This window comes from Pholcus phalangioides, unplaced genomic scaffold (genome assembly GCF_987345545.1).
Source record: "Pholcus phalangioides strain wild (caught in Gottingen) unplaced genomic scaffold, Ppha-v1.0 ptg000017l_1, whole genome shotgun sequence".
NCBI classification, from domain to species: Eukaryota; Metazoa; Arthropoda; class Arachnida; order Araneae; family Pholcidae; genus Pholcus; species Pholcus phalangioides.
Window position 1 is genome coordinate 28563614 of NW_028301610.1, and position 21628 is coordinate 28585241.

Sequence of the window (21628 nt, forward strand, 5' to 3'; positions counted from 1 at the left end):
AGCTACATTCCTTACTTAGCTGACCCCGTTCGGTATTGCCCCGACCCACGGGGCAATTCCGAACAGTGTAAGCTCTTACAAGAAAAATGTTTCTATGAAAAGTTTAACTATAAAGTCAACTATTTTGTGGTTTTTTTGTAGGAATGAAACAGGGTATCTACCTATATAGTAAATTTTCTCATGAACTATAACAAATAATTGAGTAATTAGAGATTTGCCTTAAGTGTTCGGCATTACCGCACTCTCCCCTATAACCGGGTAATAAAAAATTATTCAATCAAAAAATTGTTACAATACTTCATAGTTAATTAGATTTTATTGAACATGTTTCTCGTTTTCAAACGAAATATTCTTTATGCATTTTTCATTATAGCACTGAATTATTTTTTGAATTAATGAATTAAATATATAACAAGCAAATTTTCGGTTATTATTTAACCGTTATTTCTCACTTGGAGCTCTTTTTTCCTACATCATATAAATGTGCTTTTAAAAAATTTTGAAGCAAGGTCTCTTTCACACTGTGAAAGTAAAAATTCAGCATTTTACACTATTTTCAATTATATTACTCATGTTGAGGATTTAAATTCATGTTATGCGCTAAATCAATAAGTGTAATAAGTTTTAGGACGAATACCTTCAAATGATTTATTCCAACGGAGATGGGCCGAGTGAAAAAAACTGTTCATTTGAAGAAAATTTGGAGAAAAATAGTGTTTAAATATTTTTTGTAAACAATGATAACTCCTCATCAGCATAAATATTCAGATTTCAAATCGGTAAATAATTGATTGTGATTGATTAAAATGTACATTCAACATGACTGATGTCTGGTTGGACGACAAGCTATTTTAGGAAGCTTTTTTCTTTCATGTGGCCCCTCTCTCTCTCCTGCCAACGACCGAGGCATCATGGTGTGGGCTGGATCAAAAAAAGCATAATATTTAACACGCACATGTAGCAACGTATTATATTTAATACTGGATGATTAAAAAGTGACAAACCATTATAAAGGAATAAACTGTTATACATACTACTACTCGAATTTACCGAGGTGATCGGTGATTATACATAATCACTAACGTACCAATTTTCCTGTAACATTTATAGCTAAAAAGTAGTTTGGAGTGAAATATTGTCGAAAAACATTCGACATTATAGTGATAAAAAATAGTTGAACTTTAACAATGTGATTTGGATGTACAGCTCCTATACAATATACAACTCTTATCTACTTCAGGAAAGGAATAAAAAAAAGAAATTTAAGAGGGGCTTGATTATGCGGAAATATCCCCCAATTCCCCCCCCCCGCCCCGTGCAAAAATGCAGCGTGCGGATCTGTCACCAAACCGTCACAGTTCCAGATCACTTATGTGACCCGCGGCCTATCTACAAATTACTGCGGCATAGTTCTAGAGCACTAAAGCGATTCATGGCACATTCGAAGATCATTTAGTGACCCGCGGCACATTCCCAGATTACTCAAGCGACCCGCGGCACATTTACATTTCACTAAAGTGATCCGCAGCGCTGTTCCAGATCACTTAATTAAGTGGCCCGAGACACATTTCAAGTCAGTGAAGTGGCCCGCACTCTCCTAAAGGTTGAACACCCTTGGTCTGCAGAAATTGCGTGCATTTGATGGAAAACGACGTTTATTAACAAGATTTAGAGTTCGAATCGAAGTGAAAGTGTCAAATAATTGAGGTTTTGCATCGAATAAATGAGTTATTTTAATATTAAAATGTATAACTGAGAAGTCGTATAACTGAGCGACGTATAAACGACGTTCAACTTTATATGGATATCGTAGCAGCAGCCAACAATGTCGTTTTTTCCACAGGATGTACCACTAACTATCAAACAAACATTTATCTTGGATCTCGTAATGAGTTCCAACCATTCATGTCCGAGAGTTAAAGATGGTATAAGCCACTAAAGAAACCAATATTTGAATAGCGGTAGAAGATTGTGTGGAAATCCACTCTCGTCATTGTTGCGTGGGATGTCTAATATTTACAGTCGACGTACGTGCGTACGTACGTTTGCAAGTTGAAATTGTATGTCTTTAACAAGTTCTCCTCAAGGTTGTTTGGCTTGTTTGTGGTTGATGAATAGCATTGTTATGCAAATTAACTGCAAAATACGAAAGTTTTAATTGCTTGTATTATTCGTTTTTTGGACATGGTTTTTTGAGAAACGTTGACCTTCGCGATTAATATCGACTTCTCTGAGATACTAAAAAGCCAATTAATTAGCTGGTGAGTAATTGGTGATTATATAATAAAAGTCTCTAGTGAAATATTTTATGATCAGGATTTCTTCAAGAAAACGTAGTAGTCTTGAAGACAGCATTCCGTAATGTTTTATGAGTCACTGCGCCATCTTTCATGTTAAGTGGTGTTATTTGGGGACAGATTCCATTCGGTGTGATTTATTTTATGAATTTTCTCACCGTAAACTAATACGATTTATTGAACCCTTTATTTGGCAGTGTTGCTCTCAAAAGCAACATAAGTGTCTTATCTTTTTCAAATAAAGGTATTTTACAATTTTGAGCTGGTTTTGACGTTCATGCTTCTAAGCAACTCTAACATTCGATTTTTACTTGTGAGCTTTTCATGAAGTTTCTATAATTACCATTAGAATGGCTCAAAGGTATACATGTCTCCTATTTCTTGACAAGCCAAAATCAAGTACGATATTTAATCTTTGCATTTTGGAGGGCAATACCATGTGTGGGTTTGCATTCATCAATGATAGAAAAGTAAGTTGGCAAACAATAAATAACATTTTTATACTATTCAGTCTATGTAAGTCATATAAATATAATGCGTTCCCTGTGAAGTACAACATCCAATATTTTTTTTAACATTGACACTAATTTTTTTGTCATGTAATAGCATTCAGGGTACCTCATTTGCTTTATATAACCCCTCAAAAAGTTCCTCCTCGGGATATTTTAATGCTCGCCGATTAAAGAGTTAATTTATCTAATTTTAAAACCTCAGCCATTTTTCCCCTACATCTGCTGCATCTCCATCTCCGCAAATTCAAATAAAAATTTAAAAATAGTGGTTATAACGGCAAAATTTTAAATTTTATAAGCTTAATAATTGATCGAGATCAATGAATAATTTTCAGAATAGAAGAACCATATTGGGTTACTTTATTCATGACCATTACACCAACGCTACGATAACAATAGATTTATTTATTTATGAAATATTGTTGGCCATTCAAGGCCTATACAAGAGGACGTGGTAGATTTGTACACATATGCTTTGTAACATTTGACAAGAAATCGGAGATCGTGGGGAGTTCACGATAGTAGAGGGGAGCTCGTTCCATTCAACTATATGGTATTGGGAAAGAAACTGAATTTAAAACAATCTGTAGAGGCAAAAATAGGTTTTAATTTTTTGGGGTGGTCAAGTCTATTGGAAACATAGGAAGGCTTAGTTAGAATACTGGACGTATCGAAATTTAAATGACCATGGGCAATCTTGTAAAGCATGGCTAAGCGGGAGATAAGTCGGTGGGTAACGAGTGGGTGGAGATTAAGTTCGAGTTTAAAATCGGAAACTGAACTAAAAGATGACCAGCAGTCGTGAATAAAGTGGGCGGATTTATTTTGTATAGACTCAAGTTTGTCGATGTTACTAGAGGTGTGGGGGTCCCAGACCTCAGCTGCATAAGAATGAACAAGAGAAATATAAGTTTTGTAGAAGAGAAGCAGTGCCGTCTTAACGCATGGTCCCACCCGGGCACAGCCCGGGGGGCCTCAAGAGAAGAGGGGCCTCACAAAAATGTGATCCGGTTGAAATTTTCTAGAATTTACCAAGTAGTGCCTCAGAAAAACCACTTGGCCCGGGGGGCCATGATGCTCTTAAGACGGCCCTGCAGAGCAGTCGGACGTCACGAGTAGAATGTTTGAGGTTGCGGCGAAGGAAAAAAAGTTTGTCGAGACATTTCTGATAGGCATAATCGATAAGATTATTCCAACGGAGATCAGCCGAGATTATGACACCCAAGGTATTTAAATTGAGAAACTTGGGATATGGTTACGTTATTGATCGCGTATGAGAATTCGAGGGGAAGAGTTTTACGAGTAGCTCTCATGAAAAATGTTTTAGGCCGGTATTACACTATAAAAGTTTGACAAAATTCCCAAAATTGTCCATTTTATAAAACTTGAAAAATCTAACCAATAAGGTTATTGGTTACATTCTAGAAAATGCAACCGTTGACCTTATTGGCTGCATTTTTCAAGTTTTATAATAGGACTTTTATCAAACTTTTATAGTGTAATACCGGCCTTAGATAGGTTGATAGCCATATGCCAAAATGTGTGAGCACCAATCTGAGATGGAAACAAGATTACGTTGGAGAGTTTCTTGATCAGACTTGTGATTAATTACTCGGTAGATCACACAGTTATCAGAAAAAATCTAGTTGAGGGTTTTAGGGAGATCGTTTATCTATATCAAAAACACTAAAGGCGAGAGAACCGCTCCTTGAGGAGTACCTGAATTTACAGCGGCAAAAGGGGAATCATGATCTTTAAAATGAACAAATTGTTTGCGATTTTTTAGGAAAGCTCCTAACCATTTGAACAGTTTTGCATTCAGGCCAAGATTTCAAAGTTTAAGGAGGAGTCTATTGTGCGGAACTTTATCATAGGATTTAGGAAAAATCCAACAGGATGATATCGGTTTGTAACTTGTTATCAATGGCTTTGGAAAGGTCATGGATGAAAAAGGGACAGTTGGGATGTAGTAGAAAGGGATCGTCTGAAGCCGTGTTGGTTGGGAAAGAAAAAGTTAATGGAGTCTAAATGAGCGTGGATTTTTCCTTTCCTATAACATGTTCGAAATCTTACAACAGGATGAAGTAATAGATATTGGTCTGAGTTGGGGGGGGGGGGTTATTCTTATCAATAAATACAGTGCATTAGGAAAATTTCGACCATGACTTCAACTGTTTTTTTTTTTTTTTCGAAATGGGAAAACATCGTCTTGATGTTGTGGTCAATAGCACAATAGCTCATTTGACCACTATTTTTCCGAATTAGCGGAAGTCGTTGTCATTACGCAAGACGTGAAAGAACACAATGGAAGATAGTTTGTGCTCAATGCCCGTTGTTAGTACTGTTTACGGCTTTCACAATCTTAACATGTAAAACTTGGTTAATATCGAGTCTTTTTGTTTTCCTGTGTAGGCACTTCCATTATTTCTTGTGATATGGTCGAATGTACTTAGAAGAGATCCGACCGACCTGTTATATCCATTTAACCATCTTACGTAAGGCTCTCAAGGTCATCTATTCTTCCCATAGGGCTCATTAAAATTGGTAGCTACAGTTGCGTATATGTAAGTCACTGTTCTTTGACTGGTGATTCTAGAAGGCACGTAAACGCAATTAACCTGACATCATCAAACCGTCCACTTATTAAGTAAAATTCATTTTCAAGGGGGTGTATTTTTCATTCCGTGTCTTGAACATTATCGATATTAAATACCATCAAATATTTTTGGTTTGCTAAAAGTCCATAATAAAAAATTTATAAGAATTTTCTGCCCAAAATGATTTGAGATTCTTCATTTTGTTTTTAAAATAATCAAAAATGTTGCCGATTTTATACGTCAGAAACGAAAAACATTCACCAAATGTCATGCAAATCAGTCCTCAAAGTAATCTCTATCGGCACATACGGCATGTTTTACCAATGTGCCTCCAGCTGCGTAATGACCAACGAAAAAATAGGTCTTATGTGTCTTGCGTTGGAGAGCCCAGTCTGCCTCATTTGGGAAGGGTTTCTCATGAAGGTTATAGGGAATAGAAGATGGATAATTTTTTGGCCTAAATTCTAAGAAGTATGGCGATTGATACAGTAACCGCCAACCATAGTATCCTTGGTCACCATCGAAGTTAAGGAGCAAATCGCCCTTGTCAATCAATACTGGATCAATCACTGGTTCAGTTGTCTCTCGCGCAAGTTCCAACCGCTAGGAGTACAGATCCACAGCGCAGTGATGGTTGGCCACCAACAGGAGTACCACCGTAGACCTGTGAGCCATACGTTCATGGCTCAGGCATGAAGGAGGCACTGAAGCAGAAGGAGATGCTCCGTCTGTTCCTTCCTGACAAATGACAGGCAGCATGAAACACGGGTAACCAACAAGGATATTCAGTGACTTGGCTGGTATACATTGTGTCATCCGCTGTATTCCACAGACTTGAGGTCAACAGACTATAACCGCTTCTGTCTTCTAGACCAATGTTTTCCAAAGTGGGCAATATCACCCCCCGCCCCCGGCAGGCGATGGAATGATCCAGGGAACGATAGAAGCTACTACATTGTACATATTACTATACTGTATTATAACATAGGATTCTATGGGTTTGTTTGAGTTGGAGGGTGATGAGAGAAAAATATCTCTGAAGGAGGCGAGATGGAACAAAAAAGTTTTTAGAAAACTGTGTTCTAGACAGACGCCAAATGGAACAGACTTACGGCAGGGCACCAACACCAACGGACTTCGTTACGTTCAGGCAGGGCCGTAACTAGGATTTCAGCCGCCCGGGGCAAACATTATTTTGCCGCCCCCACAGCTTTAAAATTCGATAATTTTGTAATGGTGTTCTTTGTTCCCACCTAAAACTGCCACCCGGGTCAGTTGCCATCTCTGCCCCTCCCGTCAGTTACGGCCCTGCGTTCATGAACCTTGATTTTTTGTACAGCTGGAGGCACAGCAGCAAAAAGTATTGGATGCTAATAGGGATTACTTTGAGAATATACAGTAAACGACATTCTGTGTACATTTCATAAACACAATCACTGGATTATGAGTTCACCAATTATCAAACTACATACAATCAAATACAAATGCAAACACAAAGACCATAACAGGTAAATTTCCCAGTGAGGTGGCTGAAAAAAGATGCCAATAATATGAATGTAATTTGATCATTTTTGTCACACCACAGTCATTTTCTGCACACGAGGGATACTTAGGCCGGGGGATCTACACAATTTATCACCGATTCCGATCGGCAACCATTATACTAACCGAGAGGTTGGTGCTCTAACCTCTCGATGTGAGATTCCCTGCGGTAGCAATCTTTTTCTGTGGTAATGTCACCGTTTATGTTGTACCCCTGTGTCAGGAAAGTTTCTGACAAGGACGAACCGAGTATTGAACTCGCGACACCTCTAAACCTCCTTCAATACTTTAGGGGAATATCTTATCGACCTGGGCTACCGTGTCCTCTGGGTGTAATTTAACCACAGAATGTAATTTGTTTGTGTTTTGAGGCGATAGGGATTTTTTTTGGGTGGGTGGGGGGGGGGTTACGCATTTAATACTGTTAATTGGGCAATATGTAACGTTAATCCAGTCCAAGATAATACAATAAATGGACTCAAAGAAAACATAAAACGACTGATTCTGCTCGAGACGCACACATGTTGCCGATTCGTATTCGCATTCCTCGTTACACTTGACACTTCCATCGAAGACGCCCTAAATAAAGAAAAACCTTAAAGGACAAAGTGTTTACGTCCGATCATGACAACAAACCTCACAAAATGGACACAAAACAAAACCAATAAAAATCACTCACGTCCGGCTTTGTCCTTTCCCAAACAAGCGTTTGGGAGGAAACACACACAAAGTCCTTTGTTAGTCGCTGTTTACGTTAAGGTTTCAATTCGGGGTCTCTTGAAGCGGGACATTTATGGACACGTCGGGATTTATTAAAAAAATAAATAAAATACAAAATATAAAACTCCTTGACGTCTCTGTGAAGCATGATGATGATGATGATGATGATGATGACGGGGGTCACTGCGTCATCGAGTTCACGTGATTTCACGGCACGCATTTGTTATTCGACACCCTCTTTCTCGGGCTCTAATCGGCCTCTTAAAATGGAGATGACGACAACTCTTCGCGGTTTCAAGAAACTGTCACTTGTGTATGTATTATTATATTCACTGCACATACACACATTATTACGCAAGGGCGAGACTTGTCATTCACACGACGTGCATCCAGTCAAGCCACTTTTGCTGTTGAACATCGATGCTGGCCTGCGATACACAAGAGAAAAATCCTTAGTATGAATTCAGGTCATCCATGGTCTTGCATTACAGACTACGAATCTTTTAAACTAATAAGAAGGTTTTATTACGTTGAAAAATTTCAGGATGGATTAGATACGTCTTTGGATGTCAGGTTGTAGGTCAAAACCTCTTCAGCAGGTCTGCATCGACCTGTCAAAGAGGAAAAATAAAGCCTGCTGAGATTCTCATGGTATGTCTTCGAGGAAAAGATTGATATTCATGCCGAGATTGTATGATGTCAATAGGTTATATAGAAAGGAAAGTTCGGTTATAAGAACGGGTCATTAGCACCCGTGACTAAATAGCAATCTTCGGTTCCTTTTCTGGACCTTTAGATAATGATTAGGTCCTGTAAAAGGAAATAATGAAATCGTTTTTTTTATTTTAGATTTGACTGCACTATTTATCGGGAAATGGATGGATGAATAGCCCAACGTGTCCAGAAGCGTTTGGGTCATTAGTGTTGTTGAGGAAAAGTAAAAATCGATCATTTCTTTGTGGTTGGATATGAATATATAGAGAGGCTATTCTTATGGATATATTCATCAGTGGGATTTTTGAATATTGGTTACTGAACATACATCTAGATTTCCACAGCAGTTATTGACACCCATGGGTACGCGTACTCCCGATGGTACGTGATGAGCTATTCAGGGATGAGCGGAAACTAATCAGCAATGACGGAAAAAAATGGATTAAATAGTGAAAAGTGTGAAATTGTTAAGTTATGGTGTGTTAAGTAAGTTAATATAAAGGGATACGCAAGTTTCTTACGCATTTCTGGAGATACGCAAGTTTCTTACGCATTTCTGGAGATACTCAAGCTTTGTAAGCATATAAGAGCTACACACATCCCCATTTTTGGAGATACGAAAACCTCTTACGCATAACATGGGGGCAAGCAAGTTTCTTCTGCATGTGACGAGGAGTTATCGAATCTTATACGCATTTCAATGATTACGCATTTCTAAGGATGCACACATCTCCTTTCTAAGAACACACACGTCTCCTATACATTTCTAAGGAAATGCAAATCTCTTCCGCGTAACGAAGGAGCAAATAAGTTTCTTTCGCATAACGAGGAGCAAGCAAATCTTCTACACATTCCAAGAGGCACGCAGCTCCCACGCATTTTAAGGATATGAAGGTTTTTTACGCATTTATAGGGCCTAAAAAAGTCTTCTGCCCATTTCTAGGGGGGGACAAAAAATGCGCAAGCCTCATAAGTATATATATCTAAGCCTCTTACTGTATATATAGCGAGGTTAAGCAAATTATGCTTGTCCAAGGATGATTTCGCTCTCCGATATCCGTACGAAGGTTTTAACAGCTGCATGATGGGAAGATGAATTTCGGAAAGTGAGAAAATTCTTCCACTGCCCTTCTCTTCTTGCGCGGGCAACCGAATCCACGTCCTCTCACTTGCCGGGTGAGCACCCTAGACTACTAAGGCAACGAATTTCAATCCTTCGTTACAGCTCGTGTGCACTGAACGGGACTCAGGCCAAAGATCACAATTGCTGACGCTGCCACCAGATGGCGACTTATCCAAGGACATCATCCGGCCTGAATCTGGTCCGACCGTTCAGTGCACACTAGCTTAAGGAAAAATTGAAATTCGTTGCCGTTGTAGTCTCATGGTCTAGGGTGCTCACCCGGCAAGTGCGAGGACGTGGGTTCGATTCTCCACAAGGGCAATTGAATTTTCTTTCTTTCCGAAATTCATCTTCGCATCAACCAGCTGCTAAAACCTCCGTAAACCTTAGTTCTACGCCAAACCTGCCTATCTCTAGAAATGCATAGGAGGCTTGCTCGCTCTCCTAAACATCTGTACTCCTTTGAACGCATAGGCGTCTTGATGACCCTCAAGGAATGAGCACGATGCTTTCTCAATCCTAGACAGGCGTATGGTGTCTTTGCGTATCCCTAGAACTGCTTAGGAAGCTCGCGTATACGCTCGTATACCTATTATGCCTTGTAACTAATTTTTCACGCTTTAATTTATAGTTTTATTTAATTTTCTCATTTTTTCATTGCCAATTATTTTTCGCGTATTTATAGATCGCCCGTGACGACTGATATAAAACATCACCAGAAAAAATGCCGTCGTTTCAAGTAAAGCCCTCGATATGTAACACGGCAAATCCCTTCGTCCGAAATAATATTTACGGATGCGTTTCTTATTCAATGAGCCATTTTGACCTGCGAGTGATGATGAACTAACGGTTAATGAGTTAATATTAGTTATTGAAGCCAATGGCGCGGGATGATTCCAACTTGTGTGTAGGCGGCCAAGCAAAAAGACACCGATGTTAATATTGATAGAGAAATTAATCGACCATCACTAATCATTTGTTTTGTTGTCAGAAGAATCAATCTACTACTCATCAAAGCCGGTTTGAAATTTGACAGTCCAACGCACACGCTTTGAATTTCTTTCCCATTGTTCCATTGTGACATTGTTAGAGAAGATTCACGCGGAAGTCAAGCCGGCACGTTTCATTTATTTACTTTATTTTGGTGAATTGTTTATTTGCTTGTTTGTGTTCTTTTTTTCAACCGAAAGAAACAGTAGTCATTGTTGACCAAATGGCTATCTTCCCACTTGGTAAGTTTCTGGTTCAAGTTTCGGTATCGGTATCATTTGCAAGCCAGAATGGAACTTGCTTTCAGCAACAGTAAAAGTCTGCATTCACTTTCACGGCCAGACACGAATATTGAAGTAAGCCCATGGCTCAATTATTGGCTTATGGATAATTTTCCCGTGGTTCTCTTACCATGGTGATCCTTTTTCTACGGTCCCCTTATCGTGATTGCCATTTATACGAGGCTTCTCTTACATGGCGATCATATATTTGAAGTATTTTTGCCTTCGCATTAGTTTTGCCGGGACTCCATTATTCTTACGATATTTTCCCAACGTATATTATTGATAAAACAATCATTTACCCATGACTCCTTGATTTTGAGATGACTCACCAGTGGTGTACTTGATTACCCTGGCAATAATCTAACTCCGACTCTTTCTTTTGCCCCAGTGATAATTTTTCCGTGGATTTCCTTACCAGGGTTGCCATTTACCCTTGGCTTCTTTGACTTGGCGATTACCTGAAGACTTAATTTTCGCCTCATCTTATTACCTAGCCATAATTTTTCCAATCATTATTTTCCCCAGCAATCATTTAACCACGGCTTCTTACCTTTGAAACGAAGATGATGTACTTGTGGCTTCCTCACCTTCTTTTGTAGTCTTCCTTTCCCCGGTTGTTATTTACACTAGGCTTCTTCGACTTGCCAATATCATTTACTAAAGTTTTCTTGCCTTGGAATTAACCTTGTTGCGACTCCATTGAACAGGAGATCATATTTTATAATTACTCCAAGTTTATTTGCTCCAACGATCATTCACTAACGGCTCCTTTACATTTAGATTATTCATAGCGGTTTTCTCACCCTGGCAATCATCTTACTGCAACTTCCTTGCCTCAGTGATGATTTTGTTACTTATTACTAGCCTCGGTGATCATTTTTCCACGGCTCCGTTGCTCAGCAAAAATCATTTACCTGCGGCGTCCTTAACCCGGGGAATAGTTATTTTCGACTCGCTTGCCGTGCCAACTTTTACTAATGTCTCCCATGTCCTCGCCAAAATATTTTTATATTCCATCACTTTTTGTGACTTTACAATCATTTACCAGCGGCTTTCTTGCTCCAGTGATTATTTTCCCACGGCTACCTTGCACCGGCAATTATTAAAAAATAGCTTCCTTTACTCTTAGCGATTATTTAAATGCAGCATCTTTTCTCTTGTGATCATTTACATGCGACGTCCTTGTTCTACTGATCATTTACCAATATCTATCTTCTTTTGGTGATCATTTTCTCGCGGTGTCCTTGCTGTACTGATTTTTTATCAATAGCTATCTTCTTCTGGTGATTATCATAATTTTTCCAGCATAGCCCAAGTATTTTTCGACTACCTGCTTATATCTCTTCTTTGAGACAGAGTGGTGGGCCATGATCTGGTTCAGAGGGGGAGAAGAAGGTGATTATCATCCCGCGACTTGCACGTCTCGATGATCATTTTTCCCCATGCTGTCCTCAACTAATCATTTACCCATGGCATTCCTTCCTCTACGGATGATTTTCCTACAATCTCTTACTCTGGCAATCAGCTTACCATGTCTCTCTTCATCTTGCTCTTATTTACCCACTGTTCTCTTACATGCGATCATAGGCGTACGCAGAATTTTCTCGGGCCGGGGGGGGGGGGTTACTTTTTTTCCTGCAAAATAACACTATAATCTCGGCTTGAGGGTGGGGGGACCCTCTCCGATTGCGTATGCTAATGCCTGCGATCATCTTTCACACACATTATTCTTATCATGGAAATAATTTCCCCATAGGTTTTTCCAAGGCTCCCTTGCATCAGTGATCAACTACCCAACTGCAGCTGGCATCATCTCCCGCAAGAGATCAGTAACACCGTATCTCTGGACTTCACGATCGTTTTCTCATGGCTTCATCAGCCTGTTGATAATTTTTTACAGCTTGTTTGTTATTGCGGTCATTTCTCAGAGGTTTCCTAGAAAATCGATCTATGGGGGGGGGGGGCGCTATAAGTCTTCCCACACCGATCGAAAACCCTGGCCTATAGGGTAGGCACCATCTGTATAAGGCCGGGCACGTAGTGAGGCGACCAAGAGATACGGGAGTGTAGGATAGATACTAGTGATGAAATCAGTTGTATTGTTTTGTTACATCACACTTATATACCCCAGGAACGAGAGAAAGAGGCAGCTCACTTGTTCAAGTGCGCGACTTGAACAAACAAGTTTATGTTTGCCTCGATCAACTGATTTTCGCTATCTGCTGATTGGTCTATTTTCTCCCTCTCTCTCTCTCTTTAAAAAAAGAACATCTTCTGCGGAAGGATCATTATCATCACACCCTTTACATTTCAGAAACCCTCTGGTCATTTCCTCAATCCTCCCTTCTCCTGACTATGTGCGGACATCTCTTCCTCCTTCCCTATGCGATTTTTTTCTTCCTAGTCGCAATTCTTGTACCTCATACCTCTTCGTCCCACTATGTGCTCAGCCTAAGACGCAAAAATTCATATTTTTGACGTGACATGTATGAAATTGCTACGAATTTAAGGGACGGCTCTGTTAACAACTTATAACCTCGATTCACGGCCCGCAATATTCACACTTGTCCCATCTTTACAACGCTCTTGATGAGGCCCCTCCCCCTAACCAGAACCTATTATGATTACTAATAATAAATTAATTAATTTTTTTAGTAAATCCATTGCCAAGAAAAAAAAAAAAAATACAAAAATGAAGCCGATTCCAAGGCCTCTATAGTTTAGAGCCTTGTATAACATTAATAGAGGGCCGTAAAATGCCTAATAAATACCCCAACACAGTATCTATCGTAATTACAATACGTACTTCCTTTGGTTCCCACACAATCGACGAATTCGTAATGACCACAGGTCGATCGAGACGGGCCACAAAATTTCGGTGATCAATCATAACAGTCTGGAGCCAACTAAAACACAATAATGATGATAATGATACAAACGATATCCGTAATCCTTTTGTTCCTGTATTTTATTCTTTGGTTTTTTTTGACGTGTGTTATGGACGACTGAACGCGTCTGGGTTCTATTCAGAGAACTGACTTCTTGAAGTTGAAAGAAAACACTTTCGTCTTTAAACTGATAATATCTTATCAGCAGCATTCCTTCTGCGCAACCACGGAACTCACGGAGGGGAGAAAAAGTTACTTATTATTATGTGTTATTATTATCATCATCATCACGGTGTCTTTCCAATATGACCGCGGTTACGCATGGTGTGGATATTTTCTTCGAAAAGCTATCTTTCACGCTGAGAAAAAAGTAGCGTTCCCTGAAAATATATATAAACTCTACTTACTTACTTACTCCTTGAGGGCCGTTATCTCAAGGATGGCGTCCTCTTCTTGGTAACTGTCGTTTCCAGATAGGTCTAAATGATTCGTGAGAGTCTGTCCACTTGTGATGTCTGATCTTGAGAGGATGCGGAAGAGAAGCCATTATGTCGAGATTCTCCATCCTGCAATTTTCGATCGAAGAAAAGAGTAAATGTCACATTCAAGTAGTCAGTCTTTAAAATGATCCCCATCGGTATCCAGCACTTTCTGCCAGCGTCCCTTCGGTACCGTGATGGAAATTTGGTGTCCTGGACGTGTGTCTTGTGATAGCTTGTTGCTAGTCCTGCTAATTAGCAAAGGATTTCCGAAGAAGGTAGTTATTAAACGAACGGATGTTGTGATAATCGGCTGTAATTTGCATCCCTGATAAGTTGCCGTTTGTTATACGTGACGATTCGTGACCTGGTGTCGTTGTGAGAGAGCAGTTCACCCTTTAACCAATGTGATTAACCAATTTTTAGGGAAACGGAAGCCTCCCGTAAGCATGCATATACGTGCGCTAGCACAATAGTTCTATTATATTTAGGGATATGAAAGCCTTGCAAGTATATATAGGGGTACGAAATTGCACATACAGGAGTCCTATGCATTTCTAGAGATGCTCAAGCTCTGTATGCATATTTAGGATTACGATCAAGTTCTACTCATTCCTAGACATATGCAAGCCTTGTATGTTTATCTAGGGTTACGCAAGTTTCCTACGCATTTCTAAGGATACGAAAGCGCCGGAGAACCATGACACTCTGAAGATGGCGCTGCAGTTACGCACATGTTTTATGCATTTATAGGGTTACGTGCAGGGTTCTATGCATCTTCATACGAATGTTCTAGGGCAGCGGTTCTCAACTGGTGCTCCGCGGAGCCCTTGAGGCTCCTTGTGCACTCTTCAGGGGCTCCGCGGCCGCTCAAGGAAAATAAAAAAACCAATAAAATTAAAAAAAAATAATAATTATAAATATTTTTAAATAGTGAAAATAAATCAGTAACTTTGATGAATAATTAAAAAATTAGCCTATGGGGCTCCGTCATAGAATTTTTTGCTTAAAATGACTCCGCGAGTCAAAAAAGGTTGAGAACCGCTGTTCTAGGGCATAGTCTCCAAAACTTTTTGTTTCATCGCCACCTTATTGAGAAAGTTTAGGATCCTATGTTATAACCGTAGCTTCTATCGCCCCTCCGGACCATTCCATCGTTCCCAGGGGGCGATATTGCCCACTTTGAGAAACACTGTTCTAGGGAATACGCAAACCTCTTACGCAAAACAAGAGGGTACAAGTAAGCTTCTTTTGCATAACGAGGAGTAAGCAAATCTTTTACGCATTTCAAGGGGTACGTAGGTTCATGCACATTTTTGGGATACACACGTATCTTACATATTTTAGGGGGGGGGGTGTATAAGCAAAACCTCTGCCAATTTCTAGGCATGGAAAAACCTTATACGTATAATTAGGTGTAAGCAAGCTTCTCACGCATAACGACGGGTGAGCAAACCTCGCTTGTATGCCAGACTTGTCTTATACCCTAGAAATAAGTAGAAAGAAGACTCACTCCTAGACACGCGTGTCCCTCGGAATGTGCAGAAGTCTTGAAAAATCAATTAACTAATGTTCACAAATTCCTGTACAGAAACACATTGTTATTTTTGTAATTTATTTCCCAATATATCCGAACGTTCCGTAATTACACCCTTGCCTTTTCGGATTCCGACTCTCCGCCCAACTTTTCCTAATACAGTATATCATCTAGGCTCGAGGGGACTCTAAAAAATTGTTGTCAACGGGGCTCCAGACTCATTAAAACGCTAACTTACCCAGTTCATTTTACTTGCATCCAGGTAAAAACAGAAAAACAAGTAAAAAACATAAAGACGACATGGTAAACCCATCAAGAATACTTTCGGGATATACATATTTCCTTACGTATTTTTTTTTTCTTCCATGACAACCAAAGACAGTGTTGCAAAAAAAAACAACAGTGAGTCACACGACAGTATATTCAACGCACCTGATTCACTAAGATATAATAAATAAATAAAGCCAAAGCCAGGAAACGAAGAACGTGCCTTGTTGAAAAATTGCCGTAACAAGGACATAAATATGCGGTCGCCATTTTTTTTCCCATTATTATTTCGATAACTTAACAACGTTGATGCTATATAATGTAAGTATTTCCCCGTAGAAAACACCTGTGAGGGCAAATAAATAACCAGCCTTAAGTCGTGGATGTGCTACTTGGGCTTTAAGAAGGTCCAGTAAATGTAGGTCGAAAAAAAAAAACCACCTAGGCTTCTTAACACTATTTTTTACTGTCCTTTTTTGATGAGCCCAATAACTTCCGTGTTATCGTGCGTTTTGACAATTGATTATTGATTTTTATTTCACACACTCACATTGGTTTTCTCTTTCTTCGTTTTTATTTGTAAATGATTAGGGTTTTATAAGTAATCCGTGGACCAGTTGCTTCGACGCATGGCTCGCGGGCCACGTTTGGCCCTCGAAGCTTTTTTGTTGTGGCCCACTGATCATTTTCAGAAAATGGTTGGAAACATTGAAAAACGATTAATTCTAGAATTTATGAAAGAAATAATTTCGGAAAAAACGATGAAAGAAATAATTCTACGATAAATGAAAAACAATTTTCCGGAAAAAATTGATGAAAACTCAGAATTAATGAAACAAATAATTTTAGAATTTTTGGAAGAAATAATTTTTGAATTTTTGAAACAAATAATTTTTCAATTTTTGGAAGAAATAATTTTTGAATTTTTGAAACAAATAATTCAAGAATTGAAAAAATAACTTATAAATTAATGAGAGAGAGAAATAATTTCGAAATGATGAAAAAAATAATTCTAAAATAAATGAAAGAAATAATTCCAGAATTGATGAAAATTCAGAATTACTGAAAGAAATAATTTTTGAATTTTTCAAACAAATAATTTTTGAATTTTTCAAACAAATAATTTTTGAATTTTTCAAACAAATAATTTTTGAATTTTTCAAACAAATAATTTTTGAATTTTTCAAACAAATAATTTCAGAATTAGTGAAAAAAAAAACAACTTATAAGAGAGAAATAAAATAAGAGATGTCAATAAGAGAAATAATTTCGTAATTTTCGATCGAAATTATTTCACAATCAATAAAAGAATAATTGCATAATTATTGAAAGCAATGATTTCTCTCAGGTTATATTGAACAGGAAAATAATTTCAGAATTACCGAAATAAATAATTAAAGAATCATTTAAAGTGATTTCACATTAAAATTAATCTCAGAATTAATTAATTTAATCTGCAATTAATCAACATTTTTTCAGAATTTTAAATTTTTTTCAGAATTTGAAAAATTAATTTAGAATTTTAAAAATTAATTCAGAATTTTAAAAATTAATTCAGAACGTATCAAAATTGATAATTAATAAAAGAATTAATTTCAGAAAAATTTGTCTTCATTCAATTTTGTCCCTATTTAACTCGGGGCCTTCCATCTTTTATTGATATATATAATTAATACATATAATATATTAATATATATAATTAATACATATAATATATTAATATATATAATTAATACATATAATATATTAATATATATAATTAATACATATAATATATTAATATATATAATTAATACATATAATATATTATATATAATAATATATAATTTCTCCCTCATTTTGGCTCTTAAGAGGGGCGATTGCCCCAACCACTCTGATCTGGAATCACCGGTAAATATTCCGCGGGTCACGTTAGTGATCTGGGAATGTACCGCGGCCATTTAAATGATCTGTAAATGTTCCACTTAGTTCATTTTTACCAAATTTGTGTTTGAGGTCGGGGGCCACATTTGATCCGCAGGCCGTGGGGTAGAGCACGCATGAATCATCGGAAATATGAGCGCTCGTTTAATGCCGAGCTCAAACGGTGCTCGTGACTCAAAGTGTGATTTCCCGGTAAAGACGACAGTGGTGCATTCCCATGACTTCTCAATCTCGATATATTCATAAGTTCGTGGGTGAATTCGGTTATCAGGTGGCCAATGAAATGCATTTTTTGCAGTCGCGTTACAGATGGAATTCTCTCGGAGGTATGAAGCTCGTGCACTCTCGACACGGGAACCATATAATTCTTGTCAGGGCTCTTGTCGATTGCGACCCTCCTTTTGGTAAACTCGGTGCGTGTGAACTCTAGCCAAAAGTGGGGGGAAAAAAGGTTCAAAGTTCACAAAAGGAGGGCCCCCCCCCCCGAAAGTGGCAGATTAGTTAGCGTCGTAAAATACTATTCCGTGCAGAACAGAATGCGTGTGAGTCACCGTCGGGAAACTCTCCCTATAGTATGTACGTGCGGGGAGTGTTCTTTTGTGTGACAAAAAAAAAATTATTTCAATACCTGGGACATTGAAATAACGCGACAGACAGCGTTTTATGGGGATGGAAACCCTCTCTGTGTATCTCTCTTTTACGGATATACCACTTGGGTAGAGTGTTATATCAGAAAAAAATTGCCAACTTCTGGTGTTCCAATCTGCCATGGATTTATCAAAGAGTAACCCTATATGGTCCACCCCTTAAAAAAATGTATATACTGTATTGAAATTGGGGTTTTTTTTGCGAAAACTGATGTGAATTGATACTGTTGGCATGTTTTTAATTGAAATAACACATCAACACAGCAATTTAATTGATTAGAGTGGATTTTTAATAGCTAAATTGCTTAATTTAAGGGGGTCTCGTTGCCTTTTAACATGGTGAAAGCTAGAAATATCTTTGACTAATTGACAATTTGTGTTTCAAATTTTTTACACATATGTTTGCTTTTATATGTTGTGCTATATACAGTCGAATCCGGTTATAACGAACCCCAAGAGACCGGAGAAATCACTTCGTTAAAACGAAATTTCGTTATAAAAGAATTGCAGATCTTTACAATGTTCCTATGCAAACTTATCTGGGGGATTAGAAAAGGGTTCGTTAAAACGAGATTTTCGCTGTAACGGTATCCGTTAAAACGGGATTCGACTGTACCAGTATAAAGTTTTACATATCTCTAATATTAATTTTTGGAAATTTTCAAAGAAATGCGTTATATAAAAACAGCATGCGTGCATGATAACGACATCAATGTAATTGAATAGAAATTGATTCAAAGTAAAGGGGGAAAGGTTTGTTTCATGAAATGAAGCAAAAGATTGAGATTTCATTGACTTAATTCTTTTCTGAAATCATAAATAAGATTTTTTTTTTAATTTTTAAATTTAAAGTAAGATTAAGTGACTGAAATTTCAATCTTTAGCTGCATTTCATGAACTGAATGAACAACCCCTAAATTTTGGAAAAAAAAACAGCATTAAAAACGCGGGCATAAAACGGTTTTTCCACATTTAACGCTGTTTTTCCCCAAACTTTCCTCCGTTTTTCGAATTCGAATATCCCAGTGAATATTGCACTTAGAAACGTGGAATTTATTTGTTTTGCATCAGGAAAGACAGGGCAACAACTTTGTAATTGGTTTATTGAGCACAGGGTGTTCGTATGAAAAGTTAACATTTTCATTTTTATAATTATACAGCCCCTTGGGACATGAATGACAAATCTGAGTAATACACGTTATTTGGATACTTTTTCTTATTGAAAGTACGCCTCTAGGATCAACGGTTTACTAGTAAAATGCCATACGCCCTGTTACCTATGCACCCTGTATAGTCATTTTGTACAGCCATAGTGTCATTTCAATATAAAATGACACTATGACTGTACAAAATGACTATACAGGGTACAAATGACTATGCAGGGAACATAAAAGTTGTACTTTCTAAAATCGCAAAAAACTTCAGAAAATAAATTTGTATAATGGTTTTTTTTTGGCCATGTATTCATCATGTACAGTATATTCAAATATGCACTGTGCCGGCTGTATAATGATTCCAAGAAAATCATTAGCTGTAAGATTTATGGAGTAGTTTTTTGTCACATTTTCTGTCAGTGCGTTACAGTTATCTAGTCTATATTTAAATCAGATTTACAATCGAATTCTGTTGTAACGCCGTAGAATATTCCGCGTCATTTTGTTGTTATAACCGAGGTTGGCATTTTCAAGACCTCGCAAATAATTTAATCAGATGCAATCAAATACTATGGCGTGCAGTTTCACTGAAGTGCCAAAAGTCATGGTGTGGGACCTCCTTTTTTACCCGGCGAAATGCGGCAATATTACGAGGTATCCTATCAGGCCCGTAGCCAGAAATTTCATTCGAGGGGGGACCACTTTCATTTCGTGGGGGGGGGGGGGGAGAACAAAGTGATAGAGCAATAGATTTGGCCATCTTTTTCTCTTTTTCTCACATTTCGGAGGGGTCTAGACCCCCAAGTCTCCCCCACTACGGACTTGTATACCATGACTTTTGGCACTTCGGTGTATTTAACAAAGCAAAAATTATGATTATAACTACTTGACTTCAGGGCAGCTCTAGGGCTGTGTGGGCTCGGGGGCGTGAGCACGGGGCTCCGGTCTGACAGGGTGTCAAATCCCATGTGAAAGAGCGAAAAAAAAATAATGACCAAAAAATAATAGGGAAAATGATTTCGATCCTCTCTAACAGGGACGCCAAATCTAAGATGAAAGAGCGGAAAAAAAGTTATTGGCAAAAATAAATTAGGAAGAATGATTTTTCACATTTACACTTCTAGAAGAGCAGTGTTGTCTTAAGGCATGGGCCCGTGGGGGGGGGCTCAAGAGAGAAGTGGCCTCACAAAAATGAGATCTGGTTGAGATTTTCGAGAATTTGCCACGTAGGGCCTCAGAAAAATCCCTTGGCCCGATTGCCCATGATGCTCTTAAGACGGCCCTGTAGAAGAGGCACCAAATCTGAGAAAAATTTTATTGACAAAAACAATTAGGGAAAGTTATTTCTGTCCGCACTAGGAGAGGCGCTAAATCCGAGGTAGTAGGCCGACGCATGCGGACTCTCGGATGGGCCCTTGCATTAAGGCGACACTGGTTTCTTACCCGTTAATTAAGACACCACTTTCCACGAAGTAGCCCGGCTTGTGCTGTTATCCTCGCCCCTGGCCCCACGTCTGCTAAGGGCATCCCTGGCCAGGACCACAAATTATTAACGTTATAAATATCATTATAATCGAGTTTGACAGTCAATATTTACTATTTAATAGGTTTTTATACATGGACTGAATTCATAAGTATACACCTAGAAAAACATCTTATTTTTTTTCATTGCAGTAGACGTGGAACTAGCAACATTCCTAGAAGAAAGTTTTAACATAATTTTGATTACCCATGTTCGAAGATAATAAAGTGATAAAATGGACAGTTTTTCCAAGACTCGTGGCGTAAATCACCAGTTGCGCAGTGTCACCAAAATGATTTGGGCATATCAGCCATGTGGTTTTCATCGCCATTGCGTGAGTTGTAATAATTTCCTCAAGACTAACTCAGAAAGAGACATATGTCACAATGAAAATTGGCATTAGAGGTTATTGCTCTCGGCCTAGAAAAGCTA

The 21628-nt window shown here is 38.3% G+C and overlaps 1 long non-coding RNA gene across 1 annotated transcript; it reads right to left on the reverse strand.

The window, feature by feature from the left end:
* Window positions 1–242: 242 nt before the first annotated feature.
* On the reverse strand, window positions 243–16041 carry LOC149072713 (uncharacterized). Its single transcript, XR_016194421.1, has 3 exons — window positions 15922–16041; window positions 14075–14233; window positions 243–921 (listed from the first exon to the last, which is right to left on the reverse strand). It is a non-coding gene; the product is annotated as an uncharacterized LOC149072713 (long non-coding RNA).
* Between the last annotated feature and the right edge of the window lie 5587 nt (window positions 16042–21628).